General features: G+C 33.1%; 1 long non-coding RNA gene across 1 annotated transcript; it reads right to left on the bottom strand.

The window, feature by feature from the left end:
• Window positions 1-5,299: 5,299 nt before the first annotated feature.
• Window positions 5,300-8,386, bottom strand: LOC124375095. The gene is made up of 2 exons (XR_006923654.1): window positions 8,303-8,386; window positions 5,300-5,951 (listed from the first exon to the last, which is right to left on the bottom strand). It is a non-coding gene; the product is annotated as an uncharacterized LOC124375095 (long non-coding RNA).
• Window positions 8,387-9,201: the final 815 nt, after the last annotated feature.

Genomic DNA, 9,201 nt, shown 5'->3' with positions numbered 1-9,201 from the left:
GCCAAAAAGCTTAATTTAGAATAAAGAAGAATTTGCATATAAGCTAAAATAGGTCTTCCATTGTGAGTGTGTGTGAGTGTTTTGTGTTCAGTAAGTAATTTAATTTTTTATATAATAATTGTTTTATTTATTTTAACAGGCAATTACAGAAGAAGAGAAACGGAAAGGTATCATCAATAGCCTTGGTCAAATGCCTGATGAGATGACGCTCACAATGTACATTCGTAAACCTAGTGAAAACACCTACTCCTTCTACTCCAGACAAAAATAAACTTCGACAAAAGTTCAGTCCTCTTTTATCAAGGAGAGTACCATTGTCACCTTCTGAAAATAATGAAGAACAAAACTTACCACCATTTGCACCTCGGAGGTTGAGAAAAAGTTCTATCGATATTGGTGTGACAGATCGTGTAGAAATAGATTCAGACAACATAGAAACTCCACCAGCCACAAGAAAACTTGGGAGTGTAAAATCAGGTAGTGGAGAAGTAACCTCAGATGGAACATTGAGCAGAAGTCAGTCTAATGAAGATGCCAAAGTTGAAGAAGAAGAAATGGGTGATGGTCAGTTTAATAGATTCTCATCTACACGGAGAACGAGGAGGTATAGGAAGACTAATGAAGAGGACCCAGTTAGAAGAACAGAGGTTGTTTCTCCTGAGTTGATTCCTGATAAACAAATAATTAGACCAGCAACTTTGCAAGTACAGTCTTATCCAGTCACATCACAAGCTCCTCAGGACACTGAATCACGTTTGAAAAAGTGGCAAGATCGACTTAAGTACAGAGGAAATGAAATTAAATGGAAGAAGAAGCCATTGGTAATATTATAAAGTCTGGCGAAGAACTTCAAAATTTGGGCAAATCTTCTACTCTGCCAAGAAACACTATGGCACAGGTCAAGTATCTCGTAGGACAGATGGAATAGAGGCTTTTGAAAACTTTTAAGAATAATAGTGGAAAAACTCCACAGCCAACAAACTGATAATTTCCCTGGATATCGGCACCCAAAGTGATGAACTCACATACTCTGCCACGGTCCATCAGACATAGAAGCAACATAGAAACCAGTGATCGTTTCCCAGGATATTAGTAAATATGGTTTCCAGCAAGATAAATTCCCTGTGTCTCAAAACCAATTCTCCTAATAATCCTGGTGTAATAAGTGCAGACAATACATTGGAAAATTCAGTAGGCAAGTAATGTTACAAATTTACCTGATTCAAAAAAAAACAGTCAAGAGAGTAATAACAATAGAGCATCTGCTCAGCATAAAAAATGAGTTCATTCCAGAGATAAAGAGTTCAAGCATCAACACCATTTTTAGCCAAAGAGCGGAAACATGAATTGAATGATGAAGGTTTTGAGGACACACCAAAAAGCCTTGTTTCAGATACACCAAGTCAAGGGACATCATCTGGTCTGTAATTATGAGGGAGACAGTACAGATGCCACCAAAACATGCAGGAACAAAACTATCAAGGGCAAGGATAGTAGTGGCAGTGGCGAAACAAGTTTGAAAAACAAATAAAAGTAAAATCTCAAGAACTTCATCTCTGATGATCTGCCTGAAAGACGAAGTATTATTCCTAGCAGCATCAAGGCTTAACAGAAAAACAGATTCACAAGCTAGTCTTTCAGGAGGTGCAGCTATTAAAAGGTCTGATACTCAATCAAGTTTTAAAACAAATCAAATAAGTAAGTGTGTTCTTAAAATTTCTGATTCAGGAAAACCTTTTAAGTCAGATACCAACAACTCAGACATCTGAATCAAAAGCAGAATCTTCTCTTAGGTAAAAGTTCTTCTAGTCCCTACAGGAGGGCAAGCTAGCTTTGGAAAGAACCCCACCAAAGCTACCTCCAAGTTAGTAAATCTATATCAAACAGTACACCCATTGAAAAGGACAAGTGGAAGGGTCCAAATGTTCAAAGAAGTAGATTACGCAAGCGCACGGAGTTCTCTAAACAGTGCAACATCAGTGAGCACTGTTCGAAATATCAGACCAGTTCCAGGTATTGGAAACTACACAAGTGCAATCAAAACACTAACATCAGATTTGAGAAAATCTAATTCTTTGAAAAAAACTTTGGCTCCAGTTCAACTAAGAAGTAGAACGCCTGATGCCCGCCAGGTAGAAGCAGTAGTAGTGGGCAGCAGTATCGGGCACCACAACACGTCAAAGACAAGTCACCAAATCAGGTCTGAGCACAAAGTTTCAAGGAAAATAACGCTTCTGTGTAGTACCTGCCAAGTCGCAGTAGCAGTAGTGGGGGACAGCAGCATCGGACCAGGGAGCCGGAGAGTTTACCAATAGTTTCATGAGGTCCTTTACAGCATCCAGTGCGGCTAAAAGATTTCTATTGTTACTCACAGAATCAAACCATTGTTCCGGCAACAAATGTTATTAAAATAGAAGATAATAATGTTGCAAATCAGGATTGTTTTTAGAGTTTAGTTATATCTCAAACAGACATTTTAAAAATTGTGACTGACAAATATGTTGAGTTTTGTTAGTAGATTACTTTTATTTGTGCTGATAAACTTATAGGTAATTATAAACATACTTTAGTTATTTTTTATATTTAAGTACTTTGTTTACAAGTTTTCTTTATAAATGAAAACAGTGAAGTGAAGATGTTGATAATATTAGTTGTTAATTTGTATGTTACTGAAGTAATTAAAGATCAAAAACAAATGAAAATTCTTGATGAAAAACTTTGTTTCTTTTTTTCAATTAGTATCCTTTCAAACTTATTTCATGCTTATTTAATAGAGTATAATTTTAACATTTTGATGATTTTTAGATTCATAATTATTCATACATGAAATTATACATATATGTTAGTAGGATATAAGCTTTTAACTGTAAATGATGCCAGTAAATATGTAAAACGATTGAAACTTTTGCCATGCATCCTAGAACAGTTAAAAGCTTACATATTACAATCCACCTTGGCCGATTTTTGTGTTTTAGGTGTCAAAATATTTCTAACTAGATGTAGGAACTTTTTCGTGATTCTTTAAAAATGATCATAATATTTCTATGTTTTACGCTATTAAGCTTTAAAGACTTGAACTGACTGCAATCTTGAAATGTTATATGATACTATAATATACATTTTTCTCTTGATTGGAAACTGGAATAAAAATAATTATACCAAATTAGAATTTCAAATCTTAAACTGGTTTCTGAAATAATAAAGAAAAACTAAAAATTGCATAAAAGACGGTAAACAAAAAGAGATAGGCCATTGGTTGCATTTAGTTTTTAACTGCTCATTGATCCATGGAACAAATAACCTAAAGTTTTGGTAGAGTTTTGTTACACCCTTTATACAGGGAGTTCACAATAATGGTGTCACAAACTTCTGGCGGCGTCTGATAGTACCCATTCATTACATATACAATTCAAATCACTTGAAACAATTCTTACATTTTTGGACATGAATAAGTAGGAATAAGGTTATGCTTAAATTATTTAAAGAAATCAAAAGAAAACGGATTTTTATCATGTCAAGTACAAGGGTCATTCTGGACATAAGGAGTAGTGTAGCTCTTATCTTTGGTTTAATGTTCAGTTGACTATGAGCACTGTTGTTGTGTCTTATAATGCCAGTTGTGACATTCGTTTTGTGAAGAGTGGTTGTAGGCTTTCAGTATCCTTACGCTTTAAGATTTGTTTAGTTAAAAATATGGTTAGATATACCGAAGAAAAAGTTGAAATGATACTGTGCTATGGGGAAATCAGGCAGAAACGTTCACAGGGCAGTGCGCCTTTATAACGATAAATTTCCAGATATGGTTGTTGGGATCGGGGAGTAATGAGGACGTTTGGTTCACAAATTTACAACTACATTTAATTTAAATGAGTGCCCCATGATCAGGGCCGACCAAGTACTTTCACAGAAGACAGAGGAATTTGGCACAGTTCACTGTAAATGTCCTCATTCGTCATTTCGTGTATGGCCGCGTCTGAAGTTAATATTTCAAAAAGTACCCATTCAAAGAGTGTTGAAAAAAACATAAATTTCACCCTTAACAAAGTTGCACTTCATCGAGGAGTTGAATGAAGATGATTTTGACTAAAGTGATTCAGTTTTGTGAGCAAATACTGCACATTATGAACAAAATGCTGAGTTTATTTCTAAAATATGTTTTAGTGACGAAGGCACTTTTAATTTACACGGAGCAGTTAAACCGCCACAATAGTCGATACTGGTCAAACCAAAAACCCAAATGGGATGGATTGAAAAACAAACCCAACATCCTCAGAAGTTAGTGTCTGGGCAGGAATTTTAGAGAATTCTGTTGTGGTGGACCACTTTTTATTGATGGGGAATTTGAACGGCCGACAATACTTAGAAATGTTGAAACGTAACATTGTTCCTGCCATATACAACATAAACGCGAGGGCATATTTCGATTCTTTTTTTCCAACAGGACAGCGCCCCTCCTCACTATGATCATAAACGTTAGAACATTCTTAGAGGTGGATATGTCGACGGGGGTGCTTGTAGAGTGGCCAGCACGCTCACCCGATCTTACTCCCCTAGACTTTTTTCTTTTGGGAATTTTTGAAAAATAAAAGTGTACGGAGACCAAACCTCATGATCCTTTGATAAGTTAAGGATGCGGATTGAAAACGCTTGCCGACTTATCACACCAGAAATGTTGGAAAACGTAAGGCATTCATTTGAATCAAGACTTTACTTTTGCCAAGAAGTAAATGGGGGCCATTTTGAGCATTTACTTTGAGCTTAAAAAAGGTTGAGGTAAGATTTCAACATTAAGTTTAATTATTTTAAGTTTAATTTAGCACTACTTTAGTATTAAGAATAAGTCTAACAGATGAGTTAAGAAAAATAGTGTTTTTTAGCGTAACTTTTCAATAAAACTTTAACAAGCCGTTGTTTCGTACTGGATTGAGATAGAGACCTCTAGTCTGTGGCGTTGTTCTTCTTTTATAGAGACCTTTAAAATGAAGTGTCATTTGATGGGGGTTTGTATTTAAACATTTTGACTTGACCCCCCAACCCCCCATTTTGGGTTGAGGGGCTAAGTTCTCATGTAGCGCAAAAATCATCATATGTCGTTACATAACTACCCCTCAAAGGATATTGGTTTGTTTAATTCCGTTCAAAAGTTAGAAGGGGGGGTGAGACATTTTATATGCAAAATATACAGACATGATAAGGAGTAAATCTAATGCTGTACTAAGTCATACTGTGACAAGACATCATTGTATTAAATCTGATTTTGAATGAGAAGGATTTAGGTCAAAGAATAAAAAAACTATAATCCAATAATAATTATTTATTCAAAATATTCCTATAAAAATAATTATCTAACTTTTGCTCCCATTTCTAATATTACTCTCATCCTTCAGACTCTTTTACAAGAAGATTTACAGTCGATCCTTTTACCTTAGTTCACTTTCATTATTTTAATATCAGTATACATGATAAAAATATAATACCCTGTTTGCAAGCAAACTTTGTACTTCAAGCTTTTTATGTTAACATTAAAACATAATAATATCACAAACTCACCTCATATTGAAACAAGTTGATTAGTTACAATCAATACAGAAGTCCACATTTGTAAATCCTGAACCATAATTTTACACTTTAATTCATTAAAACTTTATATGAATTATGTATGCTCTTTATTAGATACTGTTTATGTTTTTGAAAATCAATTTTTGGTGCCTGATTATTTGTTATTAAAATTAGATATAAAGAATGTTATCCACAACTTTTACATTATATGCGTTTGAATGGAGACCTTCCAGAAGACAGCAGTGAGAGGATGAACCTAGGAGTAGAAGGTGAGCACTGACTGTTGATTGCCTCTTACTAGTAGAAATGGAGGCATGTCTTTGCTAAGTGTCTCCAGCCAAGCCATGTATAATGTTGCTGTCAAAACCTCTTTTGTGGGTATTGGTAGTGTCCTGAAATAAATGTTAAGAAATATTAGTACCATGTTAAGAAATGTGGATATTAATGCCATACCAAAATGTTGAATCCAAAGAAATTGTGATATCATTTGTAAACAGTTTCTGAATTATTATAGGATATATTTTATCATAGCTGTACAGAATGGTAACATGATCTTATTTATCATACAGGATGGAAATGGGTGTATTTAGCTCAGCTGGTAGATAAGGTTATTCTGTATGGTGAGTTATTTCAAGGGGAGATTGAGGTTAGGTCCGCTGTCATGATGTTGGTCTTTGAGTTACAATGGTGCAGTAGACGATACAGCATCATTTTTTCCATACAAAAATTTTCCTGAAAAAGGGAATCTGTTGTCAAAATACACCAGATCTTTCACAGGTATGTTAATTCCAAGCCAAAACATGTTGCTAAGGGGAATAGGCATTCAGAAGAGAAAAATGATTAAGCTCATTTTTACATAATTATTTCAGTAAACAAACAAAACTTTTTACTGAGCCCCTCAAAATCCCGGCAATTTGTATGAAAACCTCTTCACTCTCTTAAGATTACAGACACTGGATATGATTTTAGGGTAATTGGACTTTTTATGAGGAATGGGAACTGTGCAATTATTTCGCTATATTCCCATGTTGAATACTACATTTCTCAGATAGAACCTCAGATGTAAGGAACAAATATAATGTTTATTTTCAACAGGATGGTGCACACACTGCCTGCATATCAATGACAACTGTAAGAAACATGTTTCCTAAGAAGTTAGTTTCTTGTTTTGTTTGGCTATCAGGTCACCAGATTTGTCCTACTGTAACTGCTGCCTGTGGGGCATGAAAGAAATGTATTCATGATCACAAATTGCATCTTTAAATAGATAGAAGACGTAATTACAGAATAGGTGCATTCAATAAAAGTGCGTTTTGCAAGGTGCAGGTACATTTTATCCTAAGTTTATTTTCTGAACAAACAAAAAATCTGTATTTAGAAGGATCACCAATATATGAGTGACTTAATTTTCTGAAAATAACTATGTTTTATGAAGTATAAATGTTTTACCTCATACATAACAATAATAAAGTATTATTTGTAAACTAACTTTTTACTGCTCATTTTACTACATTTTACTATATGAGTACTAAACCATTTCCTATGATCACCTCATATATAGGATTATCCTTCATTGTTTTAGGGCATCTAATAAACATCATGAAGGAGGACGTATCTTGAATAAGATTATTTTAAAATTTTAGTGAAACATGTGGTCAGATCTCTTTGGCTTGGAGAATGTTAATATCGGTAGTTCCCTTGGCTTCATCAATTAAAATTAGATACATAGCCACATGTCTCTTTTTAAAATTTAGAGATATTGATGATTATATTGTTGAAATGTTTTTAAATGTTTATTATATTATTATCATAAGTACGCTAACCAAGTTATATGTACACATAAAGCAAAATGTATAAAAAAAAGGGCAGATTTTATACAAATACAGGAAGCTGTTGGTATAAAAGGATGATTTTAGAAATAGTAATTGTTTAGTTTATTTTGTAGGCAATAAATGCTCAGCAGCATGTTTAAAAAATATTGGATATTTAAAGATATTTCGTAAATATCTTGAAATATGATTTGAAAAACCAATTAGCAAATAAGAATAGAACAATTATGTTTCTTTAATGTTACCCCTCCAACTGCCCATTATTTCACTCTGGAATGCCAACACATTTTAAACATTTTTAAAGCTTCTATTATAAAATTCATAAAAGTAATGAAAAATAAGGAAGTGTATGATACTTACGTATTTTCTTGTTCAGTATGAAACTGGCTTTAAGGGAGAAAACTTTGATTTAATGATTTATCTAACACTGTTTGTACCCAAAATTAAATAAAAAATATACACAAACATATCTTCAAAGTTAGACCATTTTGAAATAGCCGTTTTGTTCAAAATTCTATAATAAATCAGAGAATATATACGTGTATATAAAAGCAACAAAATAAAGTGGCTTCAAAAAATCTGATCCGAACAGCAGGAGGGTTAACATTATTAGTGAGGTACCTATATCTTAAAAATTAGAAACAATGAAAAATGGTAATGTGTACATAAATATCTGAGTACAAGAATAAACTTTTATCTTCTAATAAACTCTTCTACTTACAAAATAAAGTAATGAAACAATGAACAGTTGATAAACAACATATCTCTGTCTCTCTCTCTAGTTTATATTTACTTTACTGGTATTATTTATGTTCAAAAGTTTATCAATAGGAATAAGTACTCATTTCGAACACTCAGGATCCTAATGAATGTGATTAGAGAACTGTCAATATAATCTAAAATAAATTTTTTACATGACAATTAAGTTTGCAGTGGATGAATTCTCAAGAAGAAGTTTCTGAGTCGAAGATGGCGATTCGTCTTGTCCTTCATCCCAAGCGCTCAGACTCACTTATTGATGCTCAGAAAACAAACAGTACATATTTCAAATTTGTTTTGTACTTAATTAATAATTATATTGTGTTTAAAAAAAGTGTAAAATTATACTGAAATTGTTTCAAGTAAAACTTACTTAATAGATATAAGTTACTTACTTGAACCTTTAACAATCATCTGCAATCTTTATATCTCGAATAAGGTCTTCAAAGTATGAGACAGTTTCTTCACGGGGTTTTTTTGTGATGTCTGGTATAACTTTCAGGTCTGAGTAATCAATTCTAAACTTCGCCAGGAGGCTGGCCATGCTAAAAAGTACAATGTGTTCTTTTAATAAGTTACAATGACAAAAACCTAATGAACATATATCCTTTTTAGTTTGATTCTGCTTTTTCCCTCAAGCTGTTTATTACAAATTCATGAGTGTACTTCCATTTTCTATCCTAATTAAAGTTTAACTATTTCAAAGTTTTTAATGAATCAATTGATCTAACTGTGTGATTTAGTTATGCTATAGGAATTTACTGAATTACTTTTATGTGATGTAATATGTATGTTATGGGGCCCCATGTGTGATTTGTGTATACTCCCACAGCATCACATTTAAAAAGCAATATTAAATTTAGAATGGGAATAATTTGAAAATGTACAAAAATTTGTTAGTTTTTTTATTATTGCAGTGGTAAAAGATTGACCCAACTCAATATTTGGATGGCCAAGCATTATTTGATTTAATTTACTGCTAGTATCTTTTTTGAGTCTTTTTTTTATTTTTAAGACCTTTCCCAGTTTAATTGCTTCTTTTGCTTTCCCATCC

The sequence above is a fragment of the Homalodisca vitripennis genome, unplaced genomic scaffold (assembly GCF_021130785.1).
Source record: "Homalodisca vitripennis isolate AUS2020 unplaced genomic scaffold, UT_GWSS_2.1 ScUCBcl_13200;HRSCAF=23313, whole genome shotgun sequence".
NCBI lineage: Eukaryota > Metazoa > Arthropoda > Insecta > Hemiptera > Cicadellidae > Homalodisca > Homalodisca vitripennis.
The sequence above is the reverse complement of the archived record's forward strand: the minus strand, read 5'-3'. Positions and strand labels throughout refer to the sequence as shown.